Source organism: Suricata suricatta, chromosome 15, assembly GCF_006229205.1.
Source record: "Suricata suricatta isolate VVHF042 chromosome 15, meerkat_22Aug2017_6uvM2_HiC, whole genome shotgun sequence".
Lineage (NCBI taxonomy): Eukaryota > Metazoa > Chordata > Mammalia > Carnivora > Herpestidae > Suricata > Suricata suricatta.
This window is the reverse complement of record NC_043714.1, coordinates 51846768-51873548: the sequence shown is the minus strand read 5'-3', so window position 1 is coordinate 51873548 and position 26781 is coordinate 51846768.

Sequence of the window (26781 nt, the reverse complement as noted above, 5' to 3'; positions counted from 1 at the left end):
TTATATATCTTCACCCAGTGGGAGTCTAACAACCATGTCTGACTTTAAGAGGGTGAGGGAATGCAAGGCTCTTGTGTTCTTTGACACAAAGAATAGATAGTGGTGACTTGTCAATATGACTAACTGAACATCACTGAGGTATTTCTTTTATTCTTGCTTTATTATGACTCAGATTTATAACAATCATGTAAATACTCAGTCCAATTGATTATTTTTTGAAAGTGATGGCAGTATAGTTCAAAGCTATGATCTTGAAAATTTGTGTGTGTGTTTTCTGAAATCTGTTGCTAAGTGTCTTGGTAGGTGAAAATGGGCATATGAAAAGTCACACTAACCAAGATGATAGACTTCAAAAAAGCTTAAGAATGATCTGTGGCTTCACTTTCTAAATTTCACATATTCATATATTCTTTAGAAGACTAGCATAAGTCATTCTTAATTTACTGAATATTAAAATATTTTTGTGATTTGATGATGCCACGTTCAATCTAGCAATAAAGACAAAAGGCTGTGGATTCATCAAGTAATGTAAATATTTGGAAACATTATTTTCCCCCATCAAGAGTTTTCTCTTCCCAGTCTTTCTCAGCTATCAATTTCATTCTGCCAAAATCATTTAGAAAAGCGACAGAAGCATGAAGGGGGATCTATGGAATGCAATTGTGTTTCTAGCTGTCTTCAATATTATGAATAATTTGAAAAAAAAGACATTTTCTCTGTTGGAATAAGCACTGACAGATGGTACATTGCATTTTTTTCAGAGATGGGTTTTGGTATACATGTCATTGGAATAAATCTGTACAGATTAACTGAAACACAGGAAGCATTTAAATTGCCCCGTCTGTGGCTCGCACCGCGCCACGGATGCTCAGTCCCTGATGGCTGATGATGGCAATGACACTGTGAGCACGGGTCATTGATAGCTTTTCATACTGAGAGGAGATGTGACTTTTTAAAATAATACATCTATTATCTATATTGCAAGTGTATTTATCCTCGTTATATCATCAATAGAGAATTATAAATCAGACTATATCTGCATAAGACTAATCATCCAAATATGAAGTGAAAGATCCCATCATTTATCCAGGCATTTATTTATATTTTTTTAATTTTTTAAAAATGTATTATTTATTTTTGATACTGAGAGAGACAGAGCATGAGAGGGGGAGGGGCAGAGAGAGAAGGAGACACAGAACCAGAAGCAGGCTCCAGGCTCTGAGCTAGCTGTCAGCACAGAGCCTGATGCGGGGCCGAACCCATGAACGTGAGATCTGACCTGAGCCGAAGTTGGAGGCTTAACCGACTGAGCCACCCAGGCACCCCAATCCAGGCATTTAAAGACACTGGGTGTCTCTGATGCATTTAGGGGAACTGTGAAGTCCTGAGAAAGTTATACAGATGTAAGACAGACAAACATGGAGGTGAATCCCAGTTCTGATTTTCATCGTGGTGTCTGAGAGCGTGTTTCTTCACCTGCGTGCACTGCCAGTCTCTTGGAAGTCCCTGCTTTGAGTTGTTTGCTTTAGGATTCCATGAAAAGAAATAGCTACACTGCTCATGAATGTTGAGTTTGTACTTTTAGAAAAAGTTAACTTTGGGGCGCTGGGCGGCTCAGTCAGCCAAGCTTCCGACTATTGAATTTGGCTTAAGTCATGATCTCACAGTTTCTGAGATTGAGCCCTGTCAGCACAGAGCCTGTTTGGGATTCACTGTCTCCCTCTTTCTCTGCCCCTCCCCCACAGGTTCTCTCTCTCTCTCTCTCTCTCTCTCTCTCTCTGTCTCTCTCTGTCTCTCTCTCTTTCTCTCTCTCTCTCTCTCTCAAAATAAATAAATAAAACTTTTAAAAAATGTCAGCATTGGGGTGCCTGGATGGCCCAGTCCATGAAGCATCTGACTTCAGCTTAGTTCATGATCTCATGGTTCATGGGTTCAAACCTCATGTCAGACTATTTGCTGCCAGCTCAGAACCTGGAGCCTGCTTCAGATTCTGTGTCTTCCTCTCTCTTTGCCTTTCCCCCACTCTCACTATGTCTCTCTCTCTCTCAAAAATAATTAAACATTAAATTTTTAAGTCAGCATTTTATAAAACATGAAGATTAAAATAAAAATGAACATAAATAACCATGAATAATTAAATATATTAATCAATGTTTACATCATAATTTTTACAGTTCTAAATATTGTAGAACTGGCCATGGGTCTTGGTGACATGTTTATATGAGAGGAAAGATGGATTGTGTTTAAATGGGCCAATACTGTAAAATTACCCACCTGTCTAGGGGAATTTGTGTGTGGGAAGGAGTGGAAAAGTCACATGCATTTTGCAAAGAATTATATGTAAATGCACATTTTTCTTGCCATAAATTTAATTATAAAGCATATAGTAACCAAATAACCAACAAAGACAAATATCATCATGATGATATGATTTTAATACTAGTGTCGGACATAAGAAATCATTAAAATATTTTGCCATTGAATAAAGAAAAAACAGTAAAGCATGCTAATCCTGGTTTGCAACTCTAATATTAAATTAATAGGACTAACAGTCACATCTAACAGATAAATTGACAGTGTGTAGGAGTAACTCCCCTAACCTCAACATTGGACATTTCAAATGAGTACCGTGAGGCTCGTTAGTAGCTCTGGTGATCGGTAATTATAAATATAACTTATATTTTCTTCTATGAGTTCCTCTCAACAGAGGAACTGTCCAAGATGCTTTACGTGGAAATTCTGGCATCTTTTGGATCCATCACGGAAAGATGGTTTGACTCTATCTTTGTTCACAGCTTAGTGTTTTCATTCATATACCTTGAGCTTCACAGACACTTGACCAAAAACATGTGTTGAAACGTGGCCATATTGTAAAATATGTGTTAGCTGTGTGCCTTATTATGATGAGCTTTGCTAGGGATGCTACTCTTTTAAAATTGTCAACTTGGAGTCAGCAAGTTTTATTTTCAGAAGATTCATTTAAAAGCAGCTCTCAGAGCCTTCCCAATTGGCCTGGAAAAAAGGAAATTATATCTTAGTGTCTAGACAGACATTACCATCAAAAATATCTTGGAATGTAAAGCTCAGGAAAGTTGGGGAAAACTTCATAAAGAATAAGGATCTTCCTGAGAGGAAAGGGATTTAGATGCTGAACTTTAAAATAGATTGAGAAATATACCAAGATCCCCCTAAGGAGAGCCCAGTGATTAAAATCTAATGTCTACATGGCACTTTCTATGTATAGCACCATTCTAAATTTTTTAATTTTATAAACTCATTTAATCTTATAATCACACGATGAGGATTGTCACTGTTCTCATTTTAGAGCTAAGGAGAATGAGACAGAGAGAGGTTAAGTAATTTGCCCAAGATCACACAGCTAGCAAGGGAAAGACTCAGCTTAAGCAACCTGCCATCTGGGTCTGAGCTCTCAGACTTGAAATTGGATAACCTGATTTCAACTCTTAGGACCTATATGACTCTGAGTGATATTTAGTTCTAGCCTAACATGTAGGTGTACCTGGAAGCAGTCCCCACCTGCTTCCGCATGCTCACCTACTCATCCTGAAACATTTTAGATGATACAAGGATAACAGAGTTGAACCATTGCCGACAAATGGAAGGTATTTCAAGCAGACAGCATATCCTTGGTAGATAATATTTTAACAACAATAGGATCAGCGGTTACCACAACAAAATACTAATGGATGGAAAAGACACTATAATTATCTATCAGAGATTTGGGACCAGAATTCTTCACTTTGATGTGAACACCAATGTTCATAAACTATTTGGGGAAAGGGGAAACATGAGAAAAGAGTATTTTCTGTTGATTTGAAAATTATTCAATAAGGACAATTTTCTATGATATAAATGTATTTTGATAACAATTGGAATAGCTCGTTAGCAGTCATGACATGTGCCCATCCCCTTGAAAAATGGATAAAGTATTTGCTCCTAATTTTTTTCAGTTTTCTAAGGGGATTTCATCTTAGATGGGACTCATATTCTGCCTTATTTGTCTTTTAAAATTTTTCTCTGAATCATATAACTTTCTTATTGAAGTCAGGTTATTATTTTTTCTTTAGGATTACATGTGTTTTGCAGTTTCTTGGAATTCAGGTATATAGCAAAATGGCTAATTTTAATTCTATATTTTCTTAATAATAGAAGACATAGCCTAGAGTTTTCTTTTCTCTTCTTTTCTTTCTTTCCTTTTCTTTCTTTTATTTTCTTTTTTTTCTTCTTTCTTTACTTTTCTGTTTTAAGAGAGAGAGAGAGAAAGAGAGAGCACAAACGAAGAAGATGGTCAGAAGAGGAGAAAGAAGCTCAAGCACGCTCCTCACTCAGTGCAGAGCCAGATGCGGGGCTCAATCCCATGACTCTGGGATCGTGACCTGAGCCAAAATCAAGGGTCAGACACTCAACTGACTGTGCCACTCAGGGGCCCCTGTTTGCTGGATTTTTAAAGTTGGATTCAAACTATGTTGGTGGTGTTGTTGAAAGCTCAGTATTTGACTGCTTCTTAATGGAATTAAAGATCGGAGCTTTGGCTGGGCCAGAGCTACCTCATTCTCCCTGTTGCTATTGAGCAGTCCCTGGAGCAGAGTATTTGTCAGTTGAAGGAATTCCCAGCCCTCACACCACGTGTGTCATCTCAAGCTTCAGGCTAGAAATAAGTCCAGAGATGCAGCCTATCTTTACTCCTGTTCCAAGAAAAAGATCAAGGCTAAGACTGAGATAGGAATACAAATAGTCTTCTTCTGTTCTTCTAATTGTAAGACCTTGAGTTAAAGGCATAAAATTAGATCCACTTCTTAATGCAATAAAGGATTATAGAAATTTCTGCTGACATCAGAAATTTGCTTAAATATTATACCCCATATCAGTTATTTTAATTTTTTTTTCAATGAAACATTGGGAGAGGACTTTCATCTTTCATTCACACTGCATCTTCCTTGGACTCCCACAATTCCTGATACTTTTTTATTTATCCACAGTACATTCATACCAACTTATCAACTTTCTCAAATCATAGCAGAGAACAAGCAGCAGGCTGAAGGGGCAGACACTTGCAAAGCAGAACTGAAAGAGAAACCATTATTAAGCCAGAGTAAAACTAATGTACTTTAATTAATGAAAATAACGGCTCCGTGGCACTGACAAAGATAAATTATGTTTGATGGCCTTTTGCTTAAGACAGAAACATTGTGAATAATATATTTTTGGTAGATTTTAGTAAAAAATATTAAGAATCATGTGCTGTTAATAGTGTAACTTTACTTTTGAAATTTCCTAATATGGAACAGATGTTGCTTGCTAAATACGGACTAAATTAGCTATTGTTCTACATCCTATGCAGTATTATTGTTTTCTGTGTGTATATCTTGCTCTCCTTTAACTTCACTGTATGATCCTAAGAGTAAGGATGATATAAATCACATGCCTTTTTAGACAAGGTTAAACAAAATGTTGGACACTAATTGAAAGTTTTATCGCCTGTGTAATTTGAAAGGACAAGCAAGGAAGTTATGGTACTGCAATTCATAATGGGTGAACAATTTATCTTTTTTTACTATTATGAAAATGAAATGAGGTTGAACAAAATTATTTTCATAGTTAATGTTGGAGTGGGTAATTTGAATATTCCACTAAGTTGAGACAAATGTTTTATTTTGTGACTATTGTTAAAGAAAAAAAATGAAAATCTTCTTTAATCAATCAAAAAGATTAATTGAAGGGAGGGAAAAAATGGAAAAAGTAAACTGAAATAAGGCCAACCACGCAGGCAGAAATGAATCAAAACCTATCAACAATCTCAGTCACTGTAAATGTACCCAGACTCTCCAATTACAAAACAAAGAATATGAGACTGGGTTATTAAAAGCAAACTAACAAACAAAAACAGACATGGCAGTATCTTGTTCAATAGAGACTGATCTACTTATGACATGGGAAATTTGGAAACAAAAGGTGGAAAAAGATATACCCCCAAACTAACAAAACAAAATGAAAGCTGACATTGCTATTTTAAAATTACTATAAATGGACCTTAAGCATTTAAATAGTACTATACATAGTCTCTCAAGTAACTAGGAGTTATGGGAGACCCTTTTGATGCACAATTACTAGATCCTAATACTACAGATTATTTGATTCACTGCTCATTTAAAAATAGATAGGAGATCTCTTTATGAATTCCTCCCTGCAAAATATAAACAGAAACAAAGAAGGGGGCACACAAACAAATAATGGCTCTATCAGGACCCAGAGGCAATGAACATTAGGATAACCAGGAACTGTACCTCTGTACCAAGAGTCCAGAGAGCATACCTGAGTCTGAACTACAAAGGCCAGTGGCCAGGAGTGCAGAATGGAGCCAGGAAAGAGCAATGAGGTATCAACGAATTGGACCACAATCATCAGAAAACACAGGGATGTCCTAAGAGTAGCTGTGGGGATATTTTTCACTGAAGGAAACACAAGGAAAGAAAGCCAAATCTGAAAGCCAAATCTGAGTGTGTTTTATTTTAGGTAAAACTTAAGGAAGCCTTGAAATGGTCCTGGAATGGGAACAAATTAACTTTCAGTCAATGAAGAAATACTACCTCCTTGAATGGGATTTTTCTCAGCAGTCACAGGATTTCCACAGATTAAAAATCAAGCATTGCCCTAAGGACACATATTACTAAATATAAAAGAAATCAAGGCACTCTGACTGAGAGTGAGGTAGGACAAATAAACCACAGTCTTAGAATGTTAAAACCTGTAGAGTAGAATAAGCTATGCTAAGTTACAGTTGAAACGTAAACTTACTATGTGTTAATATTGCATTTCACTTGTCCTACCTAAGTCAACAGAAAGCTCTGGTCCACACAGTCAGGTACTCAAGCTATCTTTGTTCCTATGTTGTAGCCTTCTAGGTTTTTGCAACAGAGAAAAAAGAAGAACTCAAAAATTGGGTATGGGATCTGCAGTATCTCAGTCCAGACATAATTCATGACATTGCTGCTTATATCTCTTTGACCCAAAATTAGTCATAGGATCCCATATTAATTCAAAGGACTGAGAATTTTATGGGAGCCAATAGCATATTGATTAACATCAATGCCCCTGTCACAATTAACAAGTTTATATTGTCACACAGAGGTTACAACCTAAGTATTAAAATGTTGAAATGAAAAGCCTAGTTGGAAATGAGTAAATGACCTATTAGTCCTAGTTTTAAATGACTGAACTGGAAGATATAATATCATGTATCCACCTAATGAAGTCAAATAAACTAAATAAAGCAAGAAAGAAACTATAAGAAAAAAAAAATAGACCTATCCATCATATTGGGAAGTTTCAACATGTTAGGTAAAACTGGCTTTAAAGACATCAATGATAGCATAGAAAGTTTGAAAATAAGACAACCAACTTTAATCTAATATGCATTTAACTCTTAGTCCATGATATTCTCAAGCATCCATATGTGACTTACAGCAGTTGATCATATTTTATTATATTATATTATATTATATTATATATCTTACACAAATACAGAGGTTATATTAACTAATATTTCCAGCAATTATGTGAGGAATGCAATATCTTTTTAATAAATCTATTTTCTAAGTTATGCAGTATTCTCATGTTGTTATCATTAATTTAGTAAAACTAATTTACTACTTTACTGGTTTTCAAGTGAATTTTTTATATTAGAACAGTTTAGAATTAGTAAATACTTGAGAAAGGAGTACAGAGCACTCCCAGTTTCCCCTCATATTAGCTCATATTACTGAGCTACATTTATGGAAATTATTAATATGTTATTATCAACAAAAGGCCATGCTCTATTCAGAGTTCCATAATTTTTACTGAATATCCTTTTGCTATTCCAAGGTCTCCAGCAGGATACCACATCACACTTAGTAATCATGTTCCCTCAGGTACCTCTTGGCTATGACAGTTTCTCAGGCTTTCCTTTTTTGACAGTTTTGAAAAGAACTAGTCAGGTGTTTTGTAGAATACCCTCAATTAGGACTTGTCTGATTTTTTTTTTCATAATTAGGCAGCTTTGTATGTTTTGAGAAAGAGGAAAACAGATGTAAAATGTCATTTCCTTCACATCATTTGAAGGGCACATAATATCAACAGGAGTTATACTCATTGATGTTAGCTTTGATTGTCCCGTTGAGGTAGTTTCCCGGGTTTTCCAACACCTAAGTTGCTATTTTTCCTCCCGATACATATTATACACTTTAGAAAAAAAGCATCAAAGTCATAATCCATAAAGAAATTGATAAGCTGGACCTTATTAAAATAAAAAGGCTGTGGTATGTGAGAGACCATATCAAGGGAATGAAAATATAAGCCACAGACTGGGAGAAAATATTTGCAAAAGACATCTCTGATAAAGGATTTTTGTCCAAAATATATAAAACCTCTTCAAACTCAGCAGTATAAAACCGAAGACCCACAACCGAAAAACAAAGGAGGTTAAGCATCTTTATTGACATCTAGAAGGTATGTAAATGGCAAATAAGCATACAATAAGGTGCTTCGCATCATGTGTCATCAAACAAATGCAAGTTAAAACAAAAATGAAATACCACAATATACCTTTTAGAATGTCCAAAATCCAAATCACTGACAACACCAAGACTGGCAGGTATGTGGAATGATGGGAACACTTCATTGCTCCTGGGAATGCAAAATGGAAAAGCACTTTAGAAGACAGTTTGGTGGTTTATTTTAAAACTAAACATACTCTTATCATGGAATCCAACAAACATGCTCCTTGATATTTACCAAATATATTTGAAAACATGCCCACACAAATACCTGCACATGGATGTTTATAGCAGCTTCATTTGTAACTGCTAAAACTTGTTCTGCAGCCAACATAGTCTTCTGTGGTACTTTCAAACAAAAGAATATTATTCAGCACTAAAAAAAAAAAAAAGAGCTATCAAGCCATGAAAAGACATGGGTAACTGTGAATACATATTACTAAATAAAAGAAACCAATCTGAAAAGGCTACATCCTGTATGATTCCAAGCATGTGATAGCCTGGAAAAAGCAAAAGTATAGAGACAGTTAAAAGATCAGAGATTCCCAGAAGTTTAGGGGCAAAAATGGTATGAACAGGCTGAGGAGAGAAAAGTTTTAGGGCAGCAGTAGTACACTGTGTGATACTATAATGATGGACACATGTCATTAAACAGTTGTCCAAATCTGTAGAATGTACAACACCAAGTATGAATCATAATGTTAACCATAGACTTTGTGTGATTATGATACGTCATTGTTGGTTCCTCAACTGGGACAAATGTACCACCCTGGTGGAGGAGATTGATAATGGAGGAAGCTAAGAACGTGTCGGGGCCGGGGTAAATGGGACATCTTTTAACTTTCCCCTCTAGTTTGCTGTGAACTTAAAACTGCTCTGAAAAGATAAAGAAAATAAGAGGAAAGGAAAGGACAGGACAGGAGAGGAAAGGGAAAAAAATAAAAGAATAGGACAGGAATGGAGAGAAAAGAAGAGAAGGGAAGGGAAAGGAAGGCAAAGGAGAGGAAAAGAAGAGAAGAGAAGAGAAGAGAAGAGAAGAGAAGAGAAGAGAAGAGAAGAGAAGAGAAGAGAAAATTAATTTTAAAAACACACATCTGATTAAGGACTTTTATTCAGAATATTGAACAATTTAAAATTCAGCCACCAAACAAGCAAACGATGCAGTTTAAAACATGCAAAGTATCTAAACAAATACTTTTCCAAAAAGATACACAGATAGCAATTAAACATATGAAAAGTTATTCAACATAATTTCTTATTAAGGAATTTCAAATTTAAACAAAGATGAGCTGCTACTACAAACCTATTTGAATTGCAAAACTCAAAACAAAAGAGCAGACAATACCAATTCTGGCAAGAATGTGGAGCATCAACAATTCTCATTCTTTGTTGGTGGGAACACAAAATACACCACTTAGAATACTTTGTGGCAATTTCTTACAAAGCTAAACATGGTGTTACCATATAATCAAGCAATTGTGCTTCTAGATAGAACCTCAATTGATTTGAAAATGTATGGCCACACAAAAACATGACCACAAATGTTTATAGCAGCTTTATACTAAATATATATGTTTATATTTATAACATACATATACTAAATATAAATACAGAATTATATTTAGATTATTTTTTATTTTATACATAAAACATAAATGTAATTTTATTTATAATTTTTAAATATATATCATTTTAGATGATTTTGTTTCAAGTAGAAATGAGTTATTGGTTTGAGTCTGGTTGCATTTACTAAAATAATTAAAATATATAGTTTGGAATGTTTTGCATCAATAAAATTATAGTTAACCACAAGAAATATAATTTTTATTTTGGAGACTGGTGAGACCCAGTTGTTAATTTACCAATTTATGTAACCATTCAGTCCCTACTGTGTGCACTGGGGACAAATCGGATCATCATTGCCCTCAAGGAATTTGAAAACTATGGAAGAAATATAAACAAGAAATTTTTATGAATTATGATAGATGCCATAAAAATATAGGGGTTACTGGAGTACAAAGAAATGGACCTATTTCTGGCTTTAATTGTGTGTGTGTGTGTGTGTGTGTGTGTGTGTGTGTGTGTGTATTTGCTCATCCCTTGGAGAGAAGCCTGGTAGCATTGCTCTTCTCTTTGGAAGAGAAAAACTTAAGCCAAGACATGAAGATGACGCATGAGATAGCCAAGGGAAGAACACTGTACAGTCATGTCAGACAAAAGAATAAAACTACAAAGATTGGAGTGAGGAAAGTGTATAAAATCATCAGGAAATTGCAAGCAGTTGAGTTTCCTATTGGTAAATAAACTTGTTAGAGTCATTCAGTGGCTAATCTACCCACACTTATAGGACAACTCTGTATAATGAAAGTAAAATATACCTAATATAAAAAGATATTCGATCTGCCTTCTCTTTGGGTCACACTTTCCTGGATCAGATGTACCAAAAACATTGATCAGATTTGCTATTACAACTGGTTTCTAACACACTTAAAATTTTAATTACAATGAATAAAACATTGCTTAGCAGCTTGAAATAAAACACAAGTATTTTAGAAAAAAGTTATCTATTAATTCTGTTTAAACATAGATGTCAGAGTATTGAATATCAGCATCCTTATGAAACTTTTAATTAAGAAGACTATATTGACAGAGAGGAAAACTTAGGTGAGAAAGAAAGAAAGAAAGAAAGAAAGAAAGAAAGAAAGAAAGAAAGAAAGAAAGAAAGGAAGAAAGAAAGAAAGATGGAAGGAAGGAAGGAAAGGAGGGAGGGAGGGAGGAAGGAAGGAAGGGAGGAAGGAAGGAAAGAGAGAAAGAAAAGAAAGAAAGAAAAGAAAGAAAGAAAGAAAGAAAAACTTTTACATAATTTTTATGAAGCTCTGAAAAGGAAACCTGTAAGAACAACTATGTAGAAATGCAATATTTATTCATGGTAGTAAAGCTACTACATTCACTGAAATAACAGTAGTTTAACAGGCATGAGGAATGGTTAGGAGTGGTTATTTTGGGAAGAAAGTATTTTAGGAGTAGTTATTTTAAGAAGGAGGTATTTTAGTTCCACAGGGTTTTGAATGAGAAGTTTGTATTTTTTGATCACGAAGCATGTGCCAGGCACACTGCTTTGTAATTTGCATTTATACGTCTTATAACCTAAGAAATATAGAAGTGGAGAAAAGAACCTTAGGAAACATAAATAAACTTAATCTATTAGATCTTTAACAGTTGGGGTAAAAAAATCATGTGGTCCAAAGCACACAGCATGCTTGGTTTTAACAAATATCACTATCAGTTATATTCTCATATGATAGCAGAAGTTTATAATATAGATGTTCTTGTTGGTCTAGCTTACATTTGAAAAATCAGAGCTAAGAATAGTACACATAGTATATATTAGTGCAGTAAAAATAAAGTCAATGTAACGGACAACATTGAAGCACGTGGTTGTAAATGATTTTGTTCAGGGCATTTTTTTCCCTCTCACAACTGAAGTCTAAAGAATTGCAGGAGAAAATAGGGAGCAGTGCCCTTTCCCTGGCCACAGGGCTCAATGACAAGGCCAGGTGTTAGATGCTCAGTCAGTTAGGCAGAGTAAAGGTCAGTTTTCCAGTCCAAAAAGATTACTATACCTCAGGCCGTGAATACCAAGTCATGGCGCCAGAGAAGATCTAAACCAACATGACAGCTATAGAAAAATGTAGTTGAGAAGCACTTTAAACTAAATCTGGCACGTATGTATATGTTAGATATTAGTATTATAATATTAATATTAGCTTCATTAACATTATCATTATCATCATTATCAGAACTGTAGATATTAATGACACTCATTCCTGGCCACCAATACTTCTACTTACGAAACTCCCACCTGGTGTTGGGGCTGCCAAAACTGTTTTGTGCTTGATTGATGAATGATTTGAGAGGAACTGAACCTGAAGAATTGGATGTAGATGATCCCAGATTGGAAGGGATATTAGGTTTTGTTGTTTGGGTCCAGACTGATGACTTACAGACTTTAAAACAGAATGCTATTTTGGAAACAGCTACTCTGCATTATCTTTGTATGTTTTTGATCTGAGAGAACCATCTTGATGATTTTTTCTTCCTTTTTTCCTTTATCTCTCTTTCTTATTTCACACAGTATATATCTATATCTCTATCTCTATCATCTATCTATATCTATATATCTATTTGTATCTATATCTATTTATATCTATTATATCTATTTATCTATATATATAGTTATATTTATAGATATAACCAACTCCTGCATTGTCAGACTTATAAAGCTATATAGTGTTCTACAAGAGAATAAATTAATAAATATCTTTGTACTTACTATGAAATTAAATTTTCATAATTAATCCATACTTGTATTATAATGTGTTTTTTCTTAAAATATCTTAAATGCATTTCTAATTAAGAATTAAACAGCTTATGTTAGATTAGTAATATAGAAACAATATATGATCCCTTATTTCTATATTTTAAGACCACAAAGTTGCATACAAGTAATATATGATTAGTCATCCATGAATGATTACATTTAGGGATGGGATATGGAAAGGCAGCTTCCATTTTCAAGTAATATATTCTTAAAAACCTCCCTAAATTATTAACTGCCTTCTGTATATATTTTTCCATAGGTACTATATACATAAAACAAGAAATTTGTGAAAGAATACATTTTATGATTTATAACATTCTGACTGTATAGACCTGAGTAGTTGTTAGTTAGAGGGTTAAGCATCTGTTTTTAAAGGGGAGACTAGGATAATTTTGTGGGGGTTTTTTGTAAGTTCCATTCCTTTGCTATTATCTTCCCTCTGGCCTAAAGTTATTCTTGTTTATAAATGAAACTTCAGTAAAATGCCTCCTGGGTCGTAGATTTCCTCTCACTAGTGATTTTCTGCCACAAAATGCAGAGTGGTCACTACCAGTTGAAGTAATTGAACTAATGTGTCTATTGAACGTGCAGCCAGATAATTCAGTCTCTGCCTGATGACCTGCTATCTGTCCAGTGCAGCACTGAAAAGTGGAGAGACCACTCCGTAGTTCTAGCACGGGTCAAGAAGAGATCTACAAATTTACCGTACATCCTTTTTTTTCACTTCAACTTTAAAAGAGGAAATAAAATCAGACGTGTCTTCTATTACAGGTCTTATTCTATATTCTTATTCTGAGAAAAAGTTTTAGCTGATGGGCTCTTCTACAGTGTTAGGAAAATAATAGGGACTGCAATGGCATGTTATTTTCTGATTATTCTATTTCAACTAATTCAGCAGACATTTGTTGAGTTTTGCAACACAATAGAAAGTAGATCCAGAAGGGTGCCTGGGTGGCTCAGTTGGTTGAGCACCTGACTCTTAATTTTGGCTCAGGTCATGATCTCACAGTTCATGAGATCAAGCCCTGCATTGGGTTCTGAGCTGACAGCGCAGAGCCTCTTGGGATTCCCTCTCCCTCACTCTCTCCCTTTCCCTAAATTGTGTTCTCTCTCTCTTTCTCTCTCTCTCTTTTTCAAAAATACATGAACATTAAAAAAAAAGTTGATCCAGAATTGCAGTCTATTGGTATAGACACACATGCAAATAAATAAGTAAATTGCTATCCAATATATAATAATTTTTTTAATGTTTTATTTATTTTTGATACAGAGAGAGACAGAGCATGAGCGGGGAGGGGCAGAGAGAGAAGGAGACACAGAACCGGAAGCAGGCTCCAGGCTCTGAGCTAGCTGTCAGCACAGAGCCTGACGCAGGGCTCGAACCCATGAACGTGAGATCTGACCTGAGCTGAAGTCGGAGGTTTAACCGACTGAGCCACCCAGGCGCCCCATATCCAATATATAATAATAATAGCATTTGAACAGGCACTTTCAGTGCATCACCTATATCCACTTGGACCTGATCACTTCAAAGGGGTCATTTTTGCCTACGGTCTTTCTCTAATCATTGATAAATTATCTGTTTACCAGGAGTTCATGGACTTAACAAGCCCTGGAGATGGTAGAAGTTGATGTAAAAATACCCAACTTTTTTTTCTTAGTTACAATGGCCACTATATGGGATTAAGATCCTGTTGTACAAAGGGATATCTTGCTTGAATAACACATTTTACCTGCTGCCTTCCTTCTTCAGTCTCATTTTTCCATTCTCCTCGTGTGTTTTCTGGTATCAACCAAATAAACTACTTGCAGTTAGAACTTGCCTCAGGCTCTGCTTGTGAAGGAAGCCCTGCTAAAATAATTGTCTAAGTATTATGGAACTATTGCATTTTAAAGTAACTGCAGACAGTTTGATGTTTCCTGGAGTTCTGAGATACAAGGAGAGAATACCTGGAATGGGCCGGACCATGATGAGTGAAATAATTGACAATGTGATCAGCCATTGCTAAAGATTTAAATCGGGGAAATTATTTATTTTTATGCACAGTTCGTGAAAGAAACTTTAGTAGGAAGAGAGATGGGGCACACACACGCACGCACGCACACACACACACACACACGCACGCACAAACACATTATTGCAAGGATGAGTCAGAGGATTTCCTTTTCTCTGGGAGGAGAAGTTTAGCCCTAATGCCCTCCTATGAAAAGACGCAGAGTGTTGTCCCCTTAAAAACAAACAAATAAACAAACAAACAAAAAAAGTGCATCGCACCTATTACATATTAGATATGCGAAATGTGCTGTGGAAGACAGACTGATGTTTCAAACACAACCCTACCCTTTAAGAAACTTGCATTTTGATGAAAGAAATTAGGTTTGCACAAATACATTTTCTGAAATGTGAAGAGTTGCATATACTATGAAAAAAGTAAGATGTCAGATATTTTATACAGCCTATACTTTGATGAATTCTATAATATATTTTAGTTCTGCAGAAGAATGGTGCTGTGGTGTTATTTTCTCAGGTTGGTTGTTAATATTAAGTAAGCTAATATATTTCAAATTCTTGGCATAGTGTTAAGTACAAAGTAGACACTCAGTAAGTTGCAATTATTATTGTTTAGTTTATTATAATATTTACTTTTACTTTTTAATTAAATTTTATTTTTTGTAGATTGGACTTTTAAATCTTTATTTTTTTAACTTTTAATTCCAGCGTAGTTCACAAGATCAAGCCTCATATACACTCATGCACTATATATAACATAGTGTATTATAACACTATAAAGTGTCATACTAGTTTCAGGTGTAAAATATAGTGATTCAATAATTCTATTAATTCTTCAGTGTTCATCATGATAAGTATTCTCTTAATCTCCATCACCTATTATACCCCCTTACACCATCTCTTCTATGGAAACCATCAGTTTGTTCTCTATAGTCTGTTTTTTTGTTTGCTTGGGTTTTATTTTTTCTGTTTTATTTCTTAAATTGTGCATATGGCATTTGTCTCTTTGACTGACTTGTCTCACTTGGCTTAATACTCTCTAGATCCATCCATGTTATATATGTAACATCTTCTTTATCCATTCATTTGCCCAGACACTTGGGGTGCTTCTATAGTTTGGCTACTGTGAATAATGTCGCAATAAGCATATATCTTTTCAAATTAGTGTTTTCCTATTCTTTGAATAAATACCTAGTGAATAACATGGTAATTCTATTTTTAATTTTTTGAGGAGCCTCCTACCGTCTTTCATAGTGGCTTCATGAGGTTTGGTTCCCACCAACAGCACAGGTTCCTTTTCTCTACATATTTCCCAGCACTTACTGTTTCTTGCCTTCTTGATAGTATCCATTCTGACTAAGGTGGTATTTCATTATGGTTTTGATTTATATTCCCCTGATGATGAGAGATGTTGAGAATCATTTTATGTGTCTGTTGTCCGTCTGTATATTTTCTTTGAAAATACCTGTTTCTGTCTTCTGTTCATTTTTAATTAGATTTTTTGATGTTTGGTTATGGTTTTTTGTTTTTTGGTGTTAAGTTGTATAACATTCTTATATATATGGATACTAACCTTTTATCAGTTATGTCATTTACAAATATCTTCTCCCAATCAGTAGGTTGTCTTTTAGTTTTGTTAATGGTTTCTTTTGCTGTGTAGAAGCTTTTAATTTTGATGTAGTATCAAAAATGTTGCTGTGTCTCAGAAAGTACTGCCTGTGCTCTCTTCTAGGATTTTTATGATTTCAGGTCTGATATTTAGGTCCTTAACCCATTTTGAGTTAATTTTTGTGTATGGTGTAAGAAAGTGGTCCAGTTTTGTACTTTTGCGTGTAGCTGTCCAGTTTTCCGATCATCATTTGTTGAGGAGATTGTCTTTTTTCCCTTTGCATTTTCTTGCCACCTTTGTCAAAGATTAATTGACCATATAATTGTGAGTTTATTTCTGGGCTCTCTATTCTATTCTACTGATATATGCGTCCAGTACCATACTGTTCTGATTACTACCATTTTATATTATATCTTGAAATCCAGGATTGTGATACCTTCAGTTTTCTCCTTCTTCTTCTTTTTCTCCTTCTTCTTCTCCTATTCCTCCTCCTTCTTCTCCTTCAATGTTTATTCATTTTTCAGAGAGAGATTGTGGGTGGGGGAGAGACAGAGAAAGAGGGTGATAGAGGATAGAAAGCGAGCCTGATGTGGGTCTCAAACTTATGAATCTTGAGATCATGACTTGAGCCAAAGTTGGATGCTCAATCAACTGGGCCACCTAGTTGCCCCTGTTCTTCTTATTCAAGGTTGTCTTAACTATTCAAGACCTTCTGTGGTTCCAAACAAATTTTAGAATTATTTGTTTTAGTTCTGTGAAAAAATGTTCTTAGGATTTTGTTAGGGATTGCATTAAATGTGTAGATTGCTTAGGGAATATGGACATTTTAACAATACCTGTTCTTCTAATCCTTGATCATGAAATATATTTCTATTTGTGTTGTCTTCAATTTCCTTTATTAGCATTTTATAGTTTTCAGAGTACAGATCTTTCACCTTCTTAAGCTTATTCCTAGTTATTTTATTATTTTTGGTGCAATTGTAAATGGGAATTTTTTTCTTAATTTCTCTATCTGCTACTTCATTGTTAGTGAATAGAAATGCAATATATTTCTGTATATTGATTTTGTATCCATGATGTTATTTAATTCATTTATCAATTCTAGTAGCTTCTTGGTGGTGTCTTTATGGTTTTCTTCATAGAGTATCATGTTGTCTGCAAATAGTGAAAGTTTTACTTCTTTCTTACCAATTTGGATGCATTTTATTTCTATTTCTCGTCTGATTGCTATTGCTAGGACTTCTACAACTATTTTGAATAAAAGTGGTGAGAATGGGCATCTTTATTTTGTTCCTGATCTCACTGGATAAGCTTTTGGTTTTTCACTGTTCAGTGTGATATTAGCCGTGGATTTTTCATATGTGTCCTTTATTATGTTGGGGTATATTCTCTCTAAACCTACCATGTTGAGAGTTTTTTTTCTTTTTTATCATCAATTGATGTTTTATTGTGTTGAATGCTTTTTCTGCATCTACTGAAATGATCACAAGATTTTTATCCTTTTTCTCATTGATGTGATGTATTATGTTGATTGATTTATGCATATTGAACCAACCTTGTATCCCAGGAATGAATCCCACTTGATTGTGGTCAAGATTTTTTTTAATGTATTGTTGGATTCAGTTTGCTAATGCTTTATTGAGGATTTTTGCATTTCTGTTCATCAGAAATATTGACCTACAGATCTCTCTTTTTTTTTTTTGGTAATGTCTTTATCTGGTTTTGGTATCAGGGTAATTCTGGCCTCATAGGATGAATTTTGAAGTTTTCCTTCCCCTTCTACTTTTTGGAATAGTTGAGAAGAATCAGTGTTAACTCTCCTTTAAATGTTTGGTGAAATTCACCTGCCTGGTCCTGGACTTTCATTTGTCTGGGAGTTTTTTGATTACTGATTCCATTTCACTACAGGGAATCAGTCTGTTCAGATTTTCTTTTTCTTCCTGATTCAGTTTTGGAAGCTTGTATGTTTCTGGGAAATTATCCATTTGTTTCTAAGTTCTCCAATTTGTTGGCATACAGTATTTTCATAATGTTCTTTTATTATCCTTTGTATTTCTGTGGTGCTGGTTGTTATTTCTCCTTTTTTAACTGATTTTGTCTGTTTGAGCCCCTCCAAACTCTTTCTTATTTGATATGTCTAGCTAAAGCTTTATCAATTTTGTTGGTCTTTTCAAAGAACTAGCTCCTGATTTCATTAATCTGCTTTATTATGTTTTTAGCTTCTACTTCATTTCTGCTCTGATCTTTTTTTATTTCCTTCTTCTACTTGTTTGGTTTTTGTTTACTTATCTTTTTCTAGCTCCTGTAGGTGTCAGATCAGGTTGTTTATTAAACTTTAAAAATTGATGCCTACCAAATAGAATTATCGTGAGCTGTAAGTAGTTCACAATCTTAAAGTACATAGAGAAGCACCTGGCATTTAACCAGTGCTTTCTAAGTGTTAGTGATTATTATCAATATACCTTTATACTTTGTCTTCACATTTCTCCTCACAGTTGTGAATACTCAAAATAAGATTTTTGTTTCCAACGTAATTTGCTTATTTATTAGACATGATCAAATATACTTCATGGCTTTAAAAACAGTACTAGTACCTGTTAACTTGTCTTTTCATCTATTTGATTGTCTTTTACCTTTCCTTATTGATATTCTTAAACTTCACCTCTATCCTATACCACAAAAAATCCAAGCAGGCAAGCAAACAAAAAACTTCTTGTAAAATTTAACACCTTTAGTTTTCTTTATTTATAATGTTCATTATATCTTCGAAATATATAGTAAATCCTCTGAGGACTTTGGATTACTGGAACTATGCTCTCAGAGATTTCAATATGGGGAACTGCAGCTTGGGTTCTCACAAAGCAGTTTATACGCTATTGTTTAAAACAGATTGAAATACGGGGTGCTCTTGATCTTTACACACCATGGAATTTATTAACTAGAGTTCTAAATATGCCACTCTGATCAAAGTCATCTACAGTTAGACTGTCTTGGCATATACACTGATTTTCTTGGACACAATAAGTATAACAATACTAAAATAGAAAAATAATAATTATTATTTTGAGTGCACATGGTATGCTAGAAAGTAATTCTAAAGATTTGATATAAATTACAGTATTTCTTTCAAATGAAATGTATTATGAAATGTATTATCTATTTCATTAACACTATGTTGTTAATATTATTGTTATTAATCATTTACATATGACCAAACTATGTTTAGGGACATTAGCTAAGAGGCATAACTGCACTGGAGAAAGACTTCTCCAATGTAAAGATTGCACATAGCTTAACCTGGTTAACTCAATCAAAATCACTCAACAGCTTTAATGCATGAGGCTCATTGCTTAGTGTTGGAATTAAATAAGGATGAAGTATAATTTTTGTGGTGGTTTTTCTTAACAGGATAACCAATATTACATAATGATTAAAAACACATAGTCAAGAATTGGTTTGCCAAATGGAAATGTCAAAGTTATTTAACTTCTCCAAGCTCCATCAACTGTAAAATCAGGACAGTAGTAATTCCTAACACAAGGGGTTAGTTTGAGAATTCAATATAAATCCTATATAAATCAAAGGAGAGTTCCTGGCATGTAAAATGCTAGGTCATTAAGAATGACTAAGAATTAACTAGGCAATGGTAGATGGAGAGAAAAGGACCTTCCAGGAGATTAAACAAGCACTGAACTTTAGAAATATGTATACATAATATACATATATATGTATGTGTGTGTGTGTGTGTATATGTGTGTGTTTATATATATATATATAAAATGGAAATGTGCCCTGCATGGCTGGAAGGGCAAGGTTGTGTCCAGAAGATGCCCAGAAGAGGATGCTCGTACTCTGAAGTCCCTAGATGCCATACTAAGGAGTTAGTGGTGAGAAAATATCAAATATTCAGAGCAGTTAAATGCCTGTGCAGATTTGTATTTTAGAAAAAAAACGATACAGATGCTGTAGTAGAAAAAACACTAAGAATAATGGAAACTAAACTGGAGAAAAGGAGATACTGAAGGTCTGGAAAATTAAGAAAGAGGCTGAAGTCTTAAGAGTTGTTGTAGGATTGAAGAAACTGCCCAGATTTGGAAGTTGTTTAGGGCATAGCAGCCAGAAGAACTGCCATTTTTTTTTGAGATGAGGGATTGGAATTGGAAGAGTCAGGGAAGATTATGTTCTTAAAAGTACATTGCTGATTAATTAGTGACACCACAGATTAGTGACACCACGAGTAGGAGAGTCAGGAAACAATAAAATGATACAACACAATAAAGAAAGGTATTTTAGATGAGAAATAATTAGTGTTATCTCAAGTATTTCAAATTTGGGTGCCCAGAGTGGGAGACAATATATATATAAGGTGTATAATATATATACACACTAGTGTTTAGTTGAAAATAGATGCAGAGATACAACTTTGTAACTTTGTATGTTTTGAGCATGAATGTAATAATTGACATCATAGGAGACAGTGAATAAATCTAGTAAGAATGTAGAGTGGAAGAAAAGAATTGAAAATAATACATTAGTGAATATCAATATTTAGGAGATAAAGTTAATTCATATTGAAAATGTTCTGAGAGCCAGGAAGGAAAGAGACCAATGGAAAGGAGAATTTAAATAATGAAAAAGTGTTCAATAATCACAGACAGCTTAAAAATAATCATGTAAGATGAACACTGAAAATAGAATATTGAAATATTCTACACTTAGGTGCCAAAGATGTATCCTAATTAAGGAGGACAAACAATATTTATGAAATTTTTATTTTAATGGGACCAGCAGCCACCAGAGTTCATAATTTATGAGCAATTTCTCTGCATTATTCTCTCCCTTCTACATTGTTTTCCAAGTGAAACACTCTGCCTTTGAAGTTAATGTATCAATTAATATGTAAGTTTTTGAAGATCACGGCAATGCTACATTCTGGAATTATGTACAAAACTTCAGAATTCTAGCCATTTACTAAATTACCAAAAGAAATCAGAACTGATAACACACAAAATATAATTTGAAATTGGTTTGTGATATTTATAAGGCCCAACACAGAATGTATCTAAATACCTTAATACTTTGTTGATGACTCATACCCTGCAGAAAAATATTAAGTGTTCAAAATTTGCTTCTGTGATGAAAATAAACAAATCAGTGCACAAATCTACCATATTAATACTTTGGTGTTTAAAAATGAGCTATTATAATGAAGGCAGCAATGGGAAATACAATATTGTGTGTGTGTGTCTATATGTGTGCACATGTGTATATGTAAATTGGAAGCAATAAGTCATCCCCACATAGCAAGATGAAATCTAGTTAAACCATTAATAACTGCTGGGCAGACATCATCAGACTTCCCAGCACCTATTTAACTTCTGCTATTTTGGACAAAGAACAAGTTGTCCATAAGGTAGCCAGCTCTGCCCCTCTGTTTTTCCCGCATCCTTTCCTCCTACCCAACACTCAACTGGCTACACAAAATTAGTTTAACAGTATTCAACAATCCTACCTACTGTTCTTTGTGATTTGTATAAACACAAATATCTTATTGAATAAATCTTTCTCCCCTTCCCCTTTTCTCCTTCCCTCTCCCCACCCTTTCCTTCTCCCTCTTGCTCCCTCCTATTTTCCCTGTCTCCTTCTTCCTCCAGGACATCAAAGAGTCCAGAGGTCCATGTCACCTAGGAGCTCCCTTCCTCTGCTCATGCCTGAGTGAGTCATATACCTTTAAATTACTTGTGATCACTGGATTTGCCATGTGGTGTTTTTAGAAATGATTGTCATTAAAAAGTAGAGAGAGGCAGACCTAGAACTGGCCTGATCAAAAAGTAACAAACATCTATAGAATGATTATATTAAATAAAAGTATTTTAAATAATTTTATAGTAACTTGTTTTTATATAGAGTAGAAACCTTCTGAAGCACTATTATTTTCTTAAAATGCATTTTTTTCAAACAAAGGGATATATAGATGAATACAAATTGAAGGTTTAAATTTTATTCAATGCCTCAATAAAATCAATTAATAAAGCCATAATTTATTTCTAATTTTTTATCGAGTTATGGTTAATTTCTTATATTTTTAAGCTAATATTGATGGATTCAAGTGTGTTAGTAGAATAATCATCTGGCACTTTTTCATTTTCAAGTCTGTGCTATCAAGGATTAGACCTGGTTATTTTTTTATATTAAGAGGTTCCCATAACAAACAACTTGAAAGTCAATGTGAAGCTAAGAGATAACAAATAACCATATATTTCCCAGAAATTGAAACTGAGAAGTCCATATTCCATGGGTAGGTTTAAGAGAAGACTTTTGGATGATTTGGAAGCTATCATCTGGCTTAGAAAAGCAATAAAGATGACACTTAATAAAACTGTGTGTTCATGATACTTTATAGACTGTTGCTTCTGCCTGAATAATCAACTTTATATATGTCTCACAAGAAATGAGTCTCATAGCCATTTGGAAGATAAAAAACCAGAGAATAAGAAAAAAATTCCACAACCTAGTGAAACATATAAGTAAACACCTAGGGAAAATGCACAAGTAAAATAATACATTCAGCGCTGAAGATCCCAAGTTATTTGCACTAGCATAAATTCACCTATCAAATAACCTATTTTTATTCTTATGTCATCAGAAAAAAATATCAGCTGAAAATGTGAGCAACATGGATCTCTTTCTCCAGGATCTGTGCAAAAGAAAATAACATGCACTAGGAAAGCTATGATGCACATCAAGAAAAAATATTATATTTTTTCCCCAGAAGTAAGCAATTATTCTATGACTTCTGATAACTCAAGAAAAAGGATGCTCTGGCAATCATGTAGCATGTTGCATTTGTATGCACCACTTTGGAAGGTCTCAAATTTGAATAGCTTACTTTCATGAAGCCAATATATTGATAATGACCTAAAATTGATTCCAGCCTATGAGTGTTGCCTTTTAGGCCCTAGAAAATCCTGAAGGTGGATAAATTTGGCCAGTTCTGCTTTAGGCCTCAGGAAAGAAAAAAGAATATAAGGAGATAGCTAAGTAAAAGAGCTTAAAGAAGATGTTGGGGAATTTGTCTTCTGAACTAACTCAGGCAACATCTGATCAGGAATAGCAATAAAAATTGCCTGTGAGCACTTGAAAGATTGAAAGATGATATGTAGTCAATGATGTAGTGGCACAGATATGAATAACTTGGTCTTGCATAGAGTCCTAAAGGGAATCTTTCAAGGTTTAGTCTTTAAGGATTTTAGGTAGAGTATCAAAGATTCATTCTTTCATTCAGAATTATTTTTCTTGATTGCCTGCCCGTGTTATAAGTGAGATAGGCAGAAAGAGGGAGAGAAATCATCTATCTCACAGACCTCAATGGTATTGAACAATAACTAATCAAGTAATTCATTTACTTCCATTTTATTAAATAAGATAAAGAAAAAGAAAAGGCTGGAATAGTACTGGATAGAAAAAAAAAACCAAATCTAAAGAATTAAGCTATGTGCAGTGTGGTGACAGAGTGGCAAAAACAAGGTGATGGATTTCGTTTTAGTTCTAGGAGAGTCAGCTTACTGTATGCAATAGATGATACACCTACAGAACTATCCCACAATCACTTAAGAGTAGCAGCCACTTGAAAATTATAAAGAAATTGTGAGCGTCATAGGAAAGGAGTTGTGTTGGTCTGCTCAAAATGAAAACAAGAGAAAGGGAGTATTTCTCACTCATAAAATTAAATGAGCATACTTCCAGATTTATACTATAGCTCAAACTGAATACTATTGTCTTTGTTGTCAGAAGTATTGACCTCTTATTTTTTATGATCAGAGAACACAATTTTGTCGAGAAACAATTTTCTATGGATCCCTGATATTTCTGCATATCTTACAAACAGAAACACTGACAGATTTTTTTCTGAACTACCTTCTCAAAATTTGTTTCTTTAGTGAGACATTTTATATGGTAGAGACATCATCTCTATCTAAAGGAAAAAGTATGTTTGTTCACTCGCCAGTATAACAGAGATAATGCTGCCCTTGGAGGCATTTTACTTGTACCAATTTTAAAAGAACTAGAGTTCCCCATCCATGACACATACTCACCGTGTATATAGCATCTAACTGAGTCCTCTGTGTCACCACCTGACTTGAAGGCTAAGAGGAAGCAGCACAAACATGAAGCTCATGTTACTTGTTATGACATGAGTTAACAAAGTCCTTTGTCTGACCCAGAAGTCCCATGTCTTCCATCAACATCTGTGCAACTATGGCAGGATTACCTGTTAGCTTGTCTGTAGGGTAAAATCTTAGACATTTCACAGTTCTTGAAAGTTTTATAGTGCATTCTCACAGCTCTTGAAAGTTCTGGGATTGAATCCATAATCAAGTCCTCAACTAAATAATTTTCTTACTAAGTTAGAATACTAATGGAGAGAAAATCATTCACTTCTGAGATAACTCTCATAGTTCATAATTAGCATCATGTTCTCTCCTTAATAACAGTTTAAGGCATAAAATCTAATTGTTCTTCAAATACAGAGAAGTAATTTTTTTTAATTCAGTTAAGTGTCTCAAAGATTAAGGATTAAACTTATCTATTTGTCTTGTCTGATGAATTGACTTAATTTTAATAGCCAGGATGAGCTGAATACAATATAGGGATGTAGGGTGTTCAATTTTAGTTACAATATTTTATTCCTCATGTTTTTTTCTGCTTAAGAAGAAATTAATCAATTATTCAGTTATTGAAGAATTTTTATTATCAAACTAGCTATGGCTGATAGCAGTTTCTCAACTATGTTTCCCCTAGATGCAATACTAACCTACTTCAAAATAAGATTAACATTGTTTTCTCCATAAGATTTACAAAGAATAGGGGCGCCTGGGTGGTTCAGTCGGTTAAGTCTCCGACTTCGGCTCAGGTCATGATCTCACGTTTGTGGGTTCAAGCCCCACGCCGGGCTCTGTGCTGATAGCTCAGAGCCTGGAGCGTGCTTCAGCTTCTGTGTCACCCTCTCTCTCTGCCCTTCCCCCTCTCATGCTCTGTCTCTCTGTCTCTCAAAAATAAATAAAAACATTAAAAAAATTTTAAAATAAAGAATAAAAAGTATAACATAATAACAGGAAATTTTTGTGGTGATATCAAAACAAAATTAAAAGTCTCTGAAAGCTTTCTAAAATTGCATTTTGGAGAGAATACATACCACAAACACTCAATTGTATTAATTTGTTGGGTTTTTTCTGAAAAAAAATACAAGCCTAGACGAGCTTTTGTCTAGAGTAACACTTTATATAATTCTATTTTATTGCCATTGTGCCTAATGAATGGTAACTGTTCAGTATTGATTGAACCTTAAGTAGTAATCCAATGATCACTTAAACTGTTTTGAAAGTCTATTAAAACTGGTGGCTCAGTCAGTTAAGCGTTTGGCCTTGGCTCAGGTCATGATCTCATGGTTTGTGGTTTTGAGCCCTGTGTTGGGCTCTGTGCTGACCGCTAGCTCAGCCCTGGAGCCTGCTTCAGATCCTGTGACTCCTTCTCTCTCTGACCCTCCCCTGCTCATGTTGTCTCTCTCTCAAAAATAAATAAAAACATTAAATTAAAAAATTTTTAAAAGATTTTCAATTACAATACTTAATGAAATGATTACCACATCCCATAAGAAAAATGTCACTGGTAAACAATGAAATAATGAAAAAAGCTGCTGGACCTAATGCTATCTAAATATGCTGACAAATTGTTTCCAATGGAAGAACCAGAGGAAAAGCCATGATGCTTGTAACATAACCTGCTATGAGTCACACCAAGAAGTTGCAAAATATTAAAAAATTAAAATTCTGGAAATACTAAAGTCTTTTGCCACAATGTGGAGAGAAACAGAGTATGTTTTCCTAATGATCTGAAGATAGAAGAAAATTAGCGGGTAATGGAAACAGCTCTGGAAATAGGTGAAAAGATGGAAGAACTAGAATATTTCAGAACATATATAATGTATAAACATATACATTTATTAGTGAAGAGGTAAGAGATGATAGATATTGGATAGATAGATAGATAGATAGATAGATAGATAGATAGATAGATGATAGATAGATAGATAGATAGACGATAGATAATAGATAGTATATTCTATCTATGTGTATAAAGAAGTACCTGAAATGAAAATCACTTGCTATTCCCTAGTGGTGAGATTTTATTGGTTTTCATGTCTTGTTTTTACATGTCTATATCA